General features: G+C 55.0%; 1 pseudogene; it reads right to left on the bottom strand.

Annotated features, from left to right (window-relative positions):
• Positions 1-10,991: 10,991 nt before the first annotated feature.
• On the bottom strand, positions 10,992-12,360 carry LOC104667611 (annotated as a pseudogene).
• Positions 12,361-15,827: the final 3,467 nt, after the last annotated feature.

Here is a 15,827-nt window from a genome sequence, read left to right as displayed (position 1 = left end):
GGAGGCCACGGTCCACACCCTGGCTCCAGCAGACCCAAGTCACTTGTCCATGGCAAAGGCCTGGCCTTGCTTCAGGCCCCAGGGACTCTCCCCCTGCCCGCTGTTTCTTCCCGAGTAACAGAGGCAGGAGAGGAGGTGAGCCACATGCCAGGCGCCGCAGCAGGGGGCACTCAAGCCTGGCGCCCCTCCGCCTCTCCGTGGTCTCTGACCTTTCTTCTCCCTGCCTGGGCAGCCTCCATCAGGTTGGGGAGCCTTCTCTTGACCCCTGGATTAAATTCCTAATCAGGAATGACCCGGAAGAGGTCTTATGAGTCCTTCCTCAAGAGATGAAAGTCTGTCCCTGAGTATCAGGAAGTGGCCCCGTTCCCTGCACGGCACAGTCTGTTCTGTGACCAGCAGCTCACACAACGGAGGAGCTGGCGACCCTCACAGGCCACTGCCCCGAGGCCACCACGAGAGGGCAGGAGAGCCCTTCCCGGGAGCTCTGTGCCGGGAAGCAGGAGAAACACAGCTCCACCAAGCACAGCATGGATGTGTCCAGCAGGGAATGAAGAGAGAGGCCCCAGCACAAGAGAGAAGTGCAGACTGGTCGGCCCCTGTCAGAGTCTCTCATGTCCCCAGCGACCCCTAAGAGCAGGCCCCAGGCCTCTGTAGCCCCTCCCGGAGCCACTCCTCAGCTGCTGACCTGCTCCCAGCTCCTCCGCGCCCCGCGCAGCTCCCTTCAGAACCTCACCTGAGGGGAAGGAGGCCCTGTTTGGGCTCAGACACAGCAGGTGCAGCTTGTGGTCCTGGGGCCACACCTGTTAGAGCCCATCCTTCCACCCCTGCTGGGCCCTGAGTATTGTCCATCCCCGCAGAACTCAGCAGGGTCAGCTCTGGGCACTCCAGGGCCCCAGCCCCCTGAGTGAGCCATGGGCCCGAGGTAGATTTGGGTCACAGGCCCCCTGGCCAGAACACCCACAGTAGGTGGATGTGTGGGGACTGGATGTGGGTCCTCTCCTAAGAGATGTGCAGATGGGGAGAGGCTGGGCAGGTCTCAGCATAGCTGGAGCATCTCCCCCTCACCGTCTTGTAGCCTCCTGACCCAATGAGGGTGGCCCTGGGAGCAGGATCAGCAGTGATGAGCAGAGTAAGGTAGTTGGGGATGTCACCATTGCCCCCCGAGACCAGCCTGCCATGGAGACGAGGGAGCTGTCCCTTGGCAGAGGGGGGCTGGCCAGTGGGAGGGACAGACAGTGGACTGACCGAGGACCGCTGAGAGAGCAAACGCCAGGGACCCCGTGCAGGACGGCTTCTCTGTCTGCGCAGTGAGTTACCAGGTTCATGTGTTTGGAGTTTCTGGACTCATCACAGGGTTCCACCCCTGCACGTCGCAATTCCCCAGTAATCAAATCCTGGCTTTTGTGCCTGGAAGTGCACAGGGAGGGGACACCTTTGTAAGTCAGTGGCAGGGCAGGGAGTTCCGGTTCTCCAGGGCCACAGGCTGTGCTCAGAAGGATTTCTTAGCAGGAGCTTTGGGGCCCCCAGTCAACACTTCCCCACAGACAGCCTGGTCAGCTCTGTGGACGGAGGAGGCGCCCAAGGGTCCCAGGCCACCAAGTGACCAAGACATGAAGGCACCCAGGATTTCCTGGGGGTGCGCTGATCCCAAGGAAGCCACGTGTGGTCAGATGGGGGGACCAGTGCTCCAGGGGCCTGCAGCACAGCAGGGCCTGCCCTCCTGGGTGAGACTGGTCGGCGTCTGTGGGGATCTGGGGGGCCACAGTGAGGACTCTGTGCTCCTGGGGGCCACACCAACCCACCTGCCCTGAAACAGAACCCAAGCCTTCTGCCTAGGGGAGCACCTGGGCACCTGCCTCCTGTCCTGCTCTGGACACATCCCAGCGGCTGCACATGGGGGAGGCACAGCCTGGGCTTGGGGCCAGGGGGACACTGTGGAGACACTAGACCTGGGGGTGACAATGCCTGCTCAGAACTTCCCCCCACATCGGGGCTTCTCCAGCTTGAGCTTTCCTGGGGAAGGCAGGGCCTGTCCTTCCTCAGCACCATGGGAGGGAGGCAAGGCCTGCGGTTGAAGTGCCCCCAGTATGGGGCTCCAGGAGAGAAAGTACATCTCAGGGAATGAAAACAGAGACTGGGCTGCCCAGATGCACTCAGTGGCTCAGAAGTCATTAGAAAATGTTCTGAGCCCCCGATTTTGGCTCTAAGAGGGACTGACCGGCTCGTGACCGCTCTCCTGCCTGTGCCTCGAGAGGGGGTGTTCAGCACTGGCGGCAGCTTTCCCTCCAGGAGGAGCTTCACAAACATCCGCTCTCTGCAGGGTCGCCGCTCCGTGGCCTGGGGCCACTGTCAGAGGCAGGCTCTCCAGCTGCCGTCATCTGGGAAACGTGGGGGGTGAGCGGGGGTCACGGATGGGGCTCACTGGGGACTGTGAGAATCTGTCCCGCAGGACTCTCTGAGATGGAAACGCTGGCAGAGGTGAAAAGTGCGTCATGTGCTTCACTGAACCCGGCTGCTTATTTATGTTTGGAGGGCTGGTTTCAAGGACTCCTCTTCTCCCTCTCCAATGATGGCGTCAGCGGAAATGCAGACAGGGACAGGGCTACTGGGGTTTCCTCCCTGGAATGAAGCACAGCCGGAGGATTTGCTGATTCACGAGCAGGCCCTGACCACCAAGTTCAGGGTAACAAATCCATATGGGTCCTGAGCCCCGTAGCTCCCTGAGCCTCAGCATAAACATCGTAAACCTCCTGGCCCTGGCAGTGTCTGTTTCATCCCCTCCAGAGCAAGTGCAAGTGTGAGATTTAGAGATTCTAAGAGAAGGGCCAGAGGTCTTGAAAATGACCTTCATTCGTTCATTCATTCGATAAATTGGGGGGGGACCTCCGTGTCCTGTGTTTAGTGAGGCCTGGGATGCAGACGTGAAGGGCGCTGCTCTCAGGAGCAGACGGAGGTGTAGACGAATCGCTACACACCCACCTCGGGCCCACAGAAGGGTATGCGGGGAGCTGCGGGTGTGGGGAGGAGACCCCTCCACATCACGCTGACGGTGTCAGCAGAGTGACCAGCTTCTGCAGGAGTGGAACCTGCGGGGTCTTCTGTGACCTGTGTAACTGAATCTTTTGCCCGGTCGTTAGTCTTTTCCTTTTGGGACACTTGGCTAGTTTGGAAATGGTTTCTTCGATCCGTTGCCTGCCTTTTAGCTTTGTCAATGGGGTCCTATTGTAAATTTTGGTACATGTTGAATGTGAACAATAGTTATGAGGTGAGTGCCATGAGTTCCTGTGTGCCTGTCACCCAGCCCGGCCATGCGAGGTGCTGGAGGGACTGTCCACATCCCCCTTTCTTAGGACGCCTGAGTCTCAGGTGTGACTTACAGGGTATTTCTTACGGCAAGACGGTTAAAACAAACCGGTGTCTCTTCTGTCCTTCTATGGCTCTGGCTTCTGATGTTCTAATGGCGTTCTCATCGGCCAGGGCTGAGAACAAAATGACATAGACTGCGGGGCTTAAACGGCAGAAACTTACTTCCCACGGTTCTGGAGGTTGCGAGTCTTGGATCACCGTGTCGCGTGGTCAGGTTCCTGGTGAGGGTCGGATTCCTGGCGAACGGAACCGCCTTCCCAAGGCTCCCTCTCCTGATACCATATCCCTGGGGGTGAGGCTTCAACATGGGAATTTGGGGGACGCATCAGCACTGACTCCATCTCAAATGGTTAGCTCTTTAATCCCCTGGAATGTTGTTTGGGGTTGTGTGAGAGACGGGTCTAACATTTTCTTTTTCAAATACATAGCCAGTTGTCACATCATTTATTGAAAAAGGAATCTTTTCTCCACTGACTGACATGAAATGCTACCGTCATCGTAAACCACGTTCCCGTAAATACTTAGTGCTGTCTCTGCTGTCTCAGTCCTGACTCACGAGGCTGACTTCTGTTTCTGCATCAACTATGACAACTTTACAGCAGGCTGCCTCCCCGAGGCCGTTCAGAAGCATTCCTCAGCGGGTCCTACACGTTTCCTCTCCCACGTCAAGTTTAGAAGCAGTGTCAAGACCCACAGCAGTCCTGCGGGAGTTTTAAGGGATGCACAGAATTTATGGGGACAGTGTGGAAAACTGACATTCATGTGACTTAGATTCCTACTACTTGGAAATGGATTCCAGCTCTCAACGAATTTAGAGCTTTGGCAGAGTTTTAAAGATTTCTTTGATGTCCGATGTGCTCATTTCTTGGTTTGTTCTTGAGTATTTTCTGAATTTTTATGAAATCCACCAAGTTTTTGTTATAATGAATGGGACACTTTCCCACAAACTGTTGTAATTCTGTCTTGCTGTTCTAATAAACACTGTTGATCGATGCATATTGATGTTACACTTGTGATTGTAATAGTTTGTCCGTTCATTATTTTGAACTTTTTAGGTAAACAGTCATATAATTATGCAAGTAATTATAGTTGTGTCTCTGCCTTTCTAATATTTATACTTTGTATATATTATCATGTTGGCCAGGACTCAAGTACAAAATCAAGCGTCTTTCTCTTGTTTCTGACTAATGTTGAATGATTCTAATGTGGGAGTTTCCAAACTGGTGGCCAGGGGGCCAAATCCAGCCTGTGGTCTCTTCTTGTAGGTGGTTTTATTAGAACACAGTTATTTCCATTCTTCTACGTATTGTCTGATGGCTACGTTCGGGCCACAGCAGTAGCATTAAATAGTCCAGACAGAGGCAATATTGCCCAAAAAACCTAGAATATTCACAATCTGAGCCTTTACAGAAAAGTTTGCTGATATCTGTTCTCATGTATTAAATACAATGTTTGTTACAGGTTAAGGAAGTTTCTGACTGTTTTTAGCTTTCTGAATATCTTGTGGTTGTGCGTGCTTTAAAATTAGGACTAAATATTAAACTGACCTGATGCTTGTTAGGGGCCTATCTTTTGAGATGCCCCAAAGTTCCCCTTTTTTAGTCTCTTCATGTAGTGAGTTGTACTAACAGATTCTCTAATGTTGAACCATCTTTGCTTTCCAGAGATTTTACTTGCTCCTGATGGATTGGATTCTGTTAATACTTTTATTTTTGGGTGATTACATCCCTATTATAAATAATATGTCAGCATCACTGTGTGTAGATGTGTGTGTGTTATTCTTGCCATTAGTTTCTCAGGTTTTTGGTTAACTATTGATGTGCTTTGGATCTGTGTCCCCACCCAAATCTCATGTTGAATTGTAATCCCCAATGTTGGAGGTGAGGCTTGGTGGAAGGTGGATGGATCATGGGAGTGAATTTCTCATAAATGGTTTAGTACTTTCTACTTGGTACTGTTCTCGCAATAGTGAGTTCTCATGAGATCTGGTCGTTTAAACGTGTGTAGCACCTCCCTGACCCTCCTGCTTTTGCTCTGGCCACGTAAGACGCACCGACTCCCTCTTCACCTTCCACCATGATTGAAGGTTTCCTGAGGCCGCCCCAAAGCTGAGCAGAAGCCGGCATTATGCTTCCCGTACAGCCTGCAGAACCATGAGCCAATTAAACCTCTTTCCTTAAAAATCACCCAGTCTCAGGTATTTCTCCATAGCAATGTGAGAATGGACTCATACAACTATATATTATAGAATGAATTGTGATACTTTTGTCGTTTTCTGTGCCTGGAAATAATAGTAATTCTTAGTAACAATTCACCTGTATCAAGTTATTCTTGTGCAGCAAACACACTTCTATATATTTTACATGAGTCAAGTCTTTAACCTGGAATCAACCCTGTGAACTAGGTATTGCTTTCATGTCCATCTGACAGATGAAGAGGCTGCGAGTTTAAGTAGTCTGCCTAAGGTCACCAGCCATGGGGGTGAAGATGGGATTTGAACTGAGCGGTTGGCCTTCAGAGGACAGGTTCCTAAACGGTCATTCTGTCTCCGTTGCAGAGGTCAGTCCCGCATATTCCCGTATAAAACTGCCTGAGCTTGGTGCTTTTTTAAAGGATATCATTTGACTACTTTTTTTTTTTTTTTTTTTTTTTCTGTTTCCTGCCCATGTCCCATAGGGCTAATCAGATTTTCTCTTTCTGCTTGAGTCAATGTTATACTTTAAATTTATACTTTAAATTTTCCTTTTTGTTGTTGTTTTTAGATTTTATTTTATTTTTTGAGACAGAGTCTCGCTCTGTTGCCTAGGCTGATCTCTGCTCATTGCAACCTCTGCCTCTCAGGCTCAAGCGATTCTCCTGCCTCAGCCTCCCAAGTAGCTGAGATTATAGGTGTGTGCCACCTCACCCGGCTAAGTTTTGTATTTTTAGTAGAGATGGGGTTTCACCATGTTGGCCAGGCTGGTCTTGAACTCCTGACCTCAAGTGATCCACCTGCCTTGACCTCCTGAAGTGCAGAGATTACAGGCGTGAGTCACTGCACCCAGCCATACTTTATATTTTCTAAGAAAATCATCTGTTTCACCTGGCTTTTAAAATGTATCCGTATAAGCCAGAACGTGGTAGTTTTATAATTGAAAAAACCTGCCCTGTTTGTTCTCTGTTCTTCTCTCCCTGTGACCCGGGGACTCTGTGTGTCCCAGGGGTCTGCCTGTGTCTTCCCTGAGGTCTTCTGGGTGGAGACTGGGGAGCAGGGGCCAGTCCACAAACACACCTCATGTTGCCGTTCCCTGTGGGAACCCTCAGCTCTGTGGCCGTCTCAGATTAACACCCACTCCTCCTGCAGAATTTGAAAGGAGAGTTGCTATCACCAAATCCCCTTCGGGTCTCAGCATTTACCCAAGTTAACCTTGATTCCAGAGATGGCTCTTAACTTGCCTTCTGTAAACCAGTAGAGAATGTGTCTGACGGCACAGAGGAAAACGCTGCCAACACAAAGTCCCTGAACATTTTAAAGAGATGACACAGATGTTTTTAAAGTAATCTAAACCACTGGAGATGCCCCTTTCTCCCTGTTTTGTCAGTGGATGGAAATGTGTTGAGGAAGGTTCTTACTGTAAGAGAAACACAACAGGGTTCAAGCTACTGATGCAGATCGGGGAGCGGCTGGGTGGGGCTCATGCCTGTAAGCCAAGCGCTTTGGGAGGCGAAGGCGGGAGGATTGCTCGAGCCCAAGAGTTCGAGACCAGCCTGGGCAGGATGGCGAGACCTTGTCTCTACAAAAAAAACATTTTTTTTAAAATTAGCCAGGGGTGGTGGCAGACAACTATGGTCCCAGCTACTCAGGAGGCTGAAGTGGGAGGTTGACTTGAGCCCAGGAGGTGAGAGCTGCACTTTTGATTTTGTTTGTTTGTTTGTTTGTTTGAGATAATGTCCAGCCTGGATGACAGAGCAAGGTCCTATCTCAAAAAAAAAAAAAAAAAAAAAAAATGGGGGAAGATCCAGAAAAGTAGGGGACATCAACAATCAACACACTATAAAACTATAATCTCAAACGCAGTGATGTGTGTGTGCAGCTCACGGGGGCTGAGTGTGTGTGACGCTGCGCAGGCTCACAGGCCCCGGCACGTTTCGGCATCTGTCGTCTGCAGATAAGGTGCTGCTGCCGGAGCCGCTGGAGCCGCGTGTGCGCTGGGAGGAAGCCCGTGGGGCTCTTATCATACCCTGCTCTGTGGGAACCTTCCAGACAAGACGGTCACTTCGGGGCAGATATTTCCTAGAGGGGCTTAGACTCAAAATCCCGGAAGGAGGACAGGGAATGCTGAGTGGTTTCACAATCAAAACAGAGTTTATGTCAAGTATTGAATATTAAACGACAGCAGCTAAAGCCAGCCTGGACTGAAGAGCTGCCAATGCTCAGCCTGGGGGGGGGGGGGGGGGGCTCAGGACAAGGGGTTCTTATGGAGCCCCTCGAGACCCCCAGGAGTTGGACGCTGCCCCCAGCTCTTGTTGGAGCCCTTGGGCTGCAACAGCAGGAACTGAACCCCAGGAGCTTTGGGTCTAACAAAAGAATGTCTGGACATTAGCGGCAAAAGCAGGCGGGTGGGGAAGCGAGCGCAAGCGGGGGTGCCCTTGATACTGGCTACCCCTCCACATCTCTGTCCGGGCCTGCCTCTGTCCTCTGCACATGGCACCAACTGCTCCGGGGGCGGCCGTGCCACGGTGAACGGAACACGGTTCGAGGAGGGTGGGCCGGGCATAGGGTGACCCATGGTTGCAGGTGCCAGAGCTTGCTGGAGCTGGCTGGGCTTTGGGGATCAATCACCTGCTTCTGCAGATACAGAAGTATGTCAAGTAATCAGCACTTTCACCAGGGCAAGACTCGGATCCAGGCTGGCAGCTGCCCAGCCCAGGGCTCCTTGTACCACCGTGTGGGCCATGCACTTTCCGAATAGAAGGTCCAGAAGGTGAAGTCTGCGCCCAGGACCTGCAGAGGTGAGAGGTGAGGGTCAAACATTCCATAGCCCGAGGTCCCTGAGGTGAGGGTCAAACATTCCATAGCCCGAGGTCCCTGGGGCCCCGCCCCTCTGCACAATGACAGTCCTCTGGGAGAGGTTTCCCACAGCTGGCCTTCCCTCCAGACCACTTGAGGCTCCCATCGATGGAATGTTCATCCTCTAACTGCAAGGTTTTTCGCAAACCACAACTTTCTATCTTAATCTCACGAAACTGGGAATCCTAGACCATGAGAAAGTCAGGAAATGGCTTTGAACACCGGCAGGCACTGCGCGGCGCTGGGGGTGGGGGCCAAGCCTGGGAACTGTCTCTGCTGAAGATCTCGGCCCCACGGAGCCCATCCCTCAGACCCGCGTGCGGTTCATCCCCTTCGGCGGCTCTTCTTCGGAGCCCCCCTACCCAGAACGTCCCGCCCCAAGGCATGAGGCGGATGCCCCTGCAGGATCTCAGGCAGCTCCTGACTTCCCGTGAGTCCTGAGCGCCACCTGCAAGAGGTGAAGACGCCAGGACCGTAGCTCGGGTCTCTCGGGTGGCTCTCGGGTCAGAGGGCTGCCCTGCACCCTCACCTGTCCCCGAAGCCCCCCACACCCGGAGCTGCCCACTCCCCTCCAGGGGCCTCAGCTCTTCTCTTGCTGCCTCCCCCAGGCCTTGCTCCTGCCTCATCCTCTGTCCTCCTTCGCCTTGGCATCCCATTAGCTCAAGACCACCCTTCAGCACTGCTCAGCCCCAGACAAAGCAGAGCAAAATCCAGAGTCGCCCTGAGACCCCCACCGTCTCCGGTTGGGCCTTGCTTCCTGGAGCGCCGCCCCTGCCTGCTGCCTGGTGTCACCTGCCTCGTGCCACCCCCGCGGCCCTGGCTGCCCCTGAGGCTCCCTGGGTGGGGGGTCTGCGGCCGCCTCCCCGTCTTCACTGTGGCCAATCCTGTGGCTTCATCCACCCCAAACTCACCTGCTCCTTGGCATCCACTTGATTTGTCTTGTGCGGGGCAGGTGCTCTCTTCCCCACACGGGGCCTCCCTTGAGGTCACCTGCAGGGGCCTCTGTGGATTTCCTTGAGAGGGGCCTGTGGGTCCTGCCCCCCATCCGACACCGAGCGTTGTAGGACGAGGACGAGGGACTCACATCGGGGAACCCCCGCCACATTCAGGCCTTACAGCAGTCCTGGGGGTGGATGGGTCCCCAGGGTTGGCCACAGCCCCCCAGTGCCTGCCTCCCCGTGAGCCATCCTGACCGCCAGAAGGCCCCCGGTGACACCAGCACAGTCTCCCTCTGGGTTCCCACACCGGCCACAGGGCACTCAGGGGCAGGCTTGGTCGGGAGTCTGGTCCAGGAATTGGTACCGACTTTTCCTGGCTTCTAGAAGGTTCAGCTCTGGCCAGGGGTCGGGCCCAGGAGACAGAGCAAAACCCAAACCCCCCCTGAGACCCCACCTTCTCTGGCAGGGCCCCAGGGACCTTGCGGTATGGAACACTTGACCTTCGCCTCTGCCTCTTTTGAGCTGCAGTCTGGGGCAGGTGTGCGCCTCCCCACTCAGCCCGACAGGAGGCTGATCTAAGCCCTGGCCCCACGCATGGCCACATCCCAGCAGCACGGACCAGACGCAGTCCCTATTGTGCCCGGCACCTCCCGTCTCACAGCTGAGGGTAACCAGGGTGGTGTGGGGCTTGTCCGGGCTGGCGGTTGCTGTGGAGAAGGGACACATGTGCTGACGGAAATGCAGGCCCAGCTCGACGGCGGGGTCAGGGTTAGGATTTCCACGTCATCGTCATGAAACCTTGAAGCGCTGCCTGTGCTTAGCAGCTAAAACATTTGCTTGGAGATGTTCAGTTTCACAGACAGCCATGAAAGGGTGGGGGTGGTGCGGAAGCATTGCTCCCCAGGGCACGCGGGAGGCGCCCAGCCCTCGGCCGGGACGCTCCCCCACCTCACCCTCACTGGGCTGTGGCCCTGGGGACGCAACCACTGGCCTCACACCCTGGAACGTGGATGGGCCACTCTGGCCTGTCTGCAGGGGAAACGGCTGTCACTTCCATCAGAGATGACAGATGCAGCAGGGCCTGTCTGTGCCAAAACCAGAGTCGAGGCGCGTCCCCAGCAGCCGGTGTGTGGGGAACCCATCAGTTTCTGTGTGGAGGGTCGGGGAGGCCGGATGGCTTTTCCTTCCGTTCCTGTAGGCCTGAAGCCTTCCCCGAATGCACTCGTGACTGGGGGCCTGGCCAGCAGGCGTCCAGGAGTCAGCGGCTGCTTGGGGAGCCAGGGCCTCAGGCACACGAGCAAAGGCAATGATGGCAGGCTGACTGCTAGCTGGGAGCGAAAGGCGTGGCAAGGACCCACCTAGTTGCTGCTGGAGCCCCAGGCTCGTGAGTCGCCTCTGTGTCCTGTCCCCTGCATTGGGCAGCGTCACCTGCTCAACCTGCCCGGCCTGGGTGTTTCTGCTTCTAAGCGCCCCCCTCACAGCGGTCTTGGGAGGCTGACGTGAGAGAACCCGGCTGACTGCAGTCTCCAGGGAAGCCGGCATTCGGGGCACACAGAGGTCCTGCCTTGGTGCCCAGCCCTGGGACACCCCACAGTGAATGCCTCCTCCGCATAGTCTCCGTGTCCTTGAGCTCCTGCTCAGGCCCCCAGAGCTGGCACTAAGGGTGGATGCAGCAGTTGCTGCACAGGACAGGGATGGCAGAGCCCATCTGAAGGGACACGCCACCTGAAAGCCGCCTGCACCGGCTCTGTCTGGTGTCTGCCATGGGAAGGACGTGCTGGAAGCCCAGGGGCGTGTGGGAGGCCCGGGCCTCGGGCTGCGCCCTGGTGCGTGTCGGGGGGACATGTTCTGTGAAGATGCTGCAGCCACCTCACCTCCTTTCCGTGGGTGAACAGCGTCTTTGCCGAGGGTGTTCCCGGCAGAGGGAGGAGAGCATCACCCTTGGGCCGACACCGCCAACAGCAGCGTCTGGACCACAGAGCTCAGCATCAGCAGCTGCTCTGCTGGACCCAGGGCGGCGAGGGGCTGCGGGCGGCACCTGTCCAGCAAATGTCAGCACCTAGTTATTAGTGATGTTTAATGACAGAAGTGTGGTCACAGCGAATTTGAGGCATGCTCTGCCCAGTGCAGTGTCAGGGCTGAGTGGGGCCCCCAAAATCCATATACTAGATCCCCAACTCCCAGGACCTCAGAGTGGGACTGGATTTGGAGATGGGGCTGTAAGGAGGTGATTACAGTAACGGAGTCACTGGGGTGGCCCTGTCCGGTCTGACTCCCAAGGAGGAGATGAGGACACAGAGAGCACAGAGGGGCCCTGGGAGGATGGGAGGAGCCGTTGACTGCCAGCCAAGGTGGTCCCGGAGGCCCTGGTCCCGCAGCATCTGGACACTGGCCCCAGCCTGCAGGACTGTGGGAGAATCGGTGTGGGACGCCAAGCCCCTGTGCATGGTCCTCTGTCCCAGCTGCTGAGCAGGCTAAACTGACCACCAGGTTTGGGCGACTCTGGGCTGGGCTTGTTATTGATCAGCCCTTGGGCACTGTGAATTCAGCCAGAACTCCCTCCCACATCAACCATCTCCCTGTAAACAGGGACTCTCGGACAGCCCTTTTGTGAGGCACTAATCCCACCCTTCAAGGTAGAGCCCTCAAGGGCGTTCCCACCTCAGCAGCTCCCCCAGCCATCACACCAAACACAGCCCAGACCAAAGCCAGAAGCTCTCTGAGCTCCAAGGACCGGCTTGCATCCCCGCCTTCGCCCCATGTTTACCTCTCCTACTGTCATCTGTTCAGTTCCAGCCAGACCACAGGGCTTCTCACCGTCCCTCCCACTGCGGCTGCCGTCCTCTGGCCTGGACTGTCTTACCATTCCACCCTCCTGGCTGAGCTCGCCCACCTCCTTGGAACGCTCTCACAAGCCCCGCTGCCAGAAGGCGCTCCTCTGGACCACCTGACCCCACGGGCCCCTCCCCTGCTCCCTTGGCCACACCTCTCCATGAGACTGTCCATCTGTGGCAGCTGTGATGTGGGTGAGTTTCATCCTGCTAACTCTCCTCCATACCTGCTCCATGCCTGGCAGTGGTGGTCCAGGGGCTGGGTGCCCAGGGTAAAGTGGGAAAGAAGGTGATAGGCACCCAGCCACATGCTCCGTGCCCACTGATCCCTGGGGCCAGCCAGGCTGCAGGTGCCCTCCCCCAGGTGAGAGTCCACTCAGTCTTGCGATTCCGACAGAACAGCCCTTCTCTCCTTCTTCTGTGTCTCTCCAGGGGCCAGGGAGGAGATGTTCTGGGCAGAGAGCCCAGGTGGGGTCTCAGCCTGGAAGTGATGGCACTGCCGTGGTTCCAATGTCTGTGTTCCTCCAAAAATCCATATTGAGACTTAATCCCCAGTGCAATAGGGTCCAGAGGTGAGGCCTTCGGGAGGGTTAGGCCATAAGGGTTCCACCTTCAAGGGTAGGATTAGAGCCTTATGAAAGGGCTGTCTGACTGGCCAGGACCCTTTTGCCCTTCCACCTTCTGCTATGAGAGGACACAGTAACAAGGGGCCGTCTTGGAAGCAGAGAGCAGTCCTTCCCAGACACCAAATCTGCTGGGGCCCTGGTCTTGGACTTCCCAGACTCCAGAGCTGTGAGCGGTACATTTCTGCTCTTTACGACTCGCCCAGTCACAGGTACCTTCTTACAGCAGCATGAAGTGGCCACAGCAGCCTGGGCCCTCCCAGCCCCACCATGCTGCTTCCTGGAGATGCGAGCAGCGGGGGACGCCAGCCACACAGGGTGCTTCTCGCTTTTAATTTTACTTGGTATTTCAAAACAATTTCAAATACACCAAAAAGTTGTAAGAACAGTACAAAAAGTACGTATTCTTCACCTAGAGACCTATTCGGGTTTTACCAACTGTCTCAATAATGCCTTTTTTTTTTTTTTTTTTTTTGAGAAGGAATCTCACTCTGTCCCCCAGGCTGGAATGCAGTGGTGCAATCTCGGCTCACTGCAACCTCCTCCTCCCGGGTTCAAGCGATTCTCCCACCTCAGCCTCTCGAGTAACTGGTACTACAGACATGCACCATCACAGCTGGCTAGTTTTTGTATTTTTAGTAGAGACGGCGTTTCACCATGTTGGTTGGCGAGGCTGGTCTCGAACTCCTGACCTCAGGTGATCCGCCCACCTCAGCCTCCAAAGTGCTGGGATTACATGGATTGTGAGGCTTCATGCTCATCCTCAACCTAGAGCAGTCCTCAGTCTTTCCTTTACTTCTAAGAGCTTGACTCTGTGAAAAAGAGAAATACTCTCAATTAGGGTTTATTTTGTGGTTAGACCCAGGTTGTCAGTGGAGGGAGCTGGTTCATCTGGGTTGGAAGGTGGGCATACCGATGCGTCCACTCCAGGGGGCATTGACCTTGACCATCTGGGGAACATGGCGTCTGCAGGGGTCTCCACTGGAAATTCCTTCTTTCTCTATAATTCATACACATTTCGTGGGAACACTCAGAGGTGATGTAAAACCCCATTCTTCACTCCACTTTCACCACGAGGTTCGGCATTGACGTTCTTGTTGCCTGAATTAATGGCGACTGCAGCGGCTGCTGGGGGGATTCCTCATGCTGTCACTTATCATAAAGCTGGAATTTACTAGAGTGGGTGAGTTTTCTTCCCCCCTTTTATTAATTAAGTAAATCGACATCTGTAGAGAACCACAGAGTCTCATTTTATGCACGGGTCATCATCTGTTCCTGTCCTTATTTAGCTTATTTTGATGTTACGTTTGTCTCAGCGGGGGCCCTTCAGGCTGGCATCTAATGTCTTTCATGTCCATCCATGTTTTCTGGCATTTTCTTGCTTTGCAAACGCATGCGCGCACATTTCATCGCAGATTCTTCTACCTATTTGTATTGGGAACCCTGCATTCTGGTGCTTCCAAGTGGAATCTAATACCACGTGCCCCCCTGTGGCTGCCTCTCTACATCGCGCCTCCAGTCGGCCCTGCCGGCCTCCCTACACGTGCTCACGTGCTCGGCCTCCTGTGTGTAACCGGTCTCCTGACCCATGGGGCTCAGACTGGCCTAGAGGCTGCGTCGCCTAAAGCTGCCCTCTGTCCTGCTCCAATGCCTCCTCCGTGGAGCCCAGACCCCCAGCGGCCTCCCTCCCTGCCTGCGTGGGAAGGAGGGTGTTTTTCTGAATTCAGCTTTCTCCAAAGCGAGGGTGGAATCTCTCGTGGAAGGGGGACCCTCGCTCTGCCGCACCCTCTACGGGAGGCAGCGGTGAGGTGCAGGCTCTGCTAGTCCTAGGACAGCTGTGCTCAGGCCAGACAACAGAGGAAGGGGCGCCTACAGAGGCTGCAAGGTCCCCCAGGCCATCCTTGCTGCCCCATCCTCAGGTGCCATGGGGAGGACCTCGCAGGGAGCCTGACTGGTTCACTGTCCCTCCTGCTTCATCTCTCACTCAGGCCCTGGGACTCTGCCCCAGCCAAAGCCAGCATGGGCGATTCATGGCTCCCCGCTGCGGCAGCTGAGCACCATCAGAAATGACCCCATTTGTGACTGTCTTGGCCTGAGAATGTTCCACGGGTGAGAGCGTGCCCCTCCCTGCAGCCAGTGTCCCAGGCTCCCCCGCAGCCCCGGCGGGGGCTGGGCTCAGGCACTGACGCAACAAGGAGAGTGCTTGTCTCCAGGCAGGACAGGCGGCCAGACAGCCGGTCCACTTCGCTTCGCTACTGCAGCCACAGCTGCCCAAGGCTCACAAAGGGCCCTTGTTCCCACCCAGCATGTGATCCTGGCGCCCCCTGCCACGACCTCTCCCGGACATGATTAGGTGTGGGAACTATTTTCCTTGGGGCTGCATTTGACATTTGCTGTTCATTTGGGAGGAGGTGTCTGAACCGAAGGAGCACCCCACAGCCTCTCCTCTCCATCCCCATCTCAATGCAGGAGGTTTAGGAACAGGCGGCCCTGACACGCCTGTGACCCCAGACAGGCCTGTGCAGCCCTGGCCTTCATCGACTTCCACTCAGAACAAGAGAGGCTGGCCCAGGAGGGCAGTGGGCAGAGAGGACGATAGGAAGATGGAGCTGGGGTGCACAAGCACACACATGCATGCATGTGCAAATACACATCAGGAATACACGTGCACAGACACTCCAAGAATATGCATGCATGTGCAAATACACACCAGGAACACACATGCACAGAAACACTCCAGGAATATGCATGCATGTGCAAATATACACCAGGAACACACATGCACAGAAACACTCCAGGAAAACACAGCATATATGCAAACCAGGAACACAGGTGCACAGACACACTCCAGGAATATGCATGCATGTGCAAATACCAGGAACACACGGGCACAGACACACTCCAGGAATATGCATGCATGTGCAAATACACACCAGGAACACACGTGCACAGACACACTCCAGGAAAACACAGCACATATGCAAACCAGGAACACAGGTGCACAGACACACTCCAGGAA

Source organism: Rhinopithecus roxellana, chromosome 13 (assembly GCF_007565055.1).
Source record: "Rhinopithecus roxellana isolate Shanxi Qingling chromosome 13, ASM756505v1, whole genome shotgun sequence".
NCBI lineage: Eukaryota > Metazoa > Chordata > Mammalia > Primates > Cercopithecidae > Rhinopithecus > Rhinopithecus roxellana.
The sequence above is the reverse complement of the archived record's forward strand: the minus strand, read 5'-3'. Positions and strand labels throughout refer to the sequence as shown.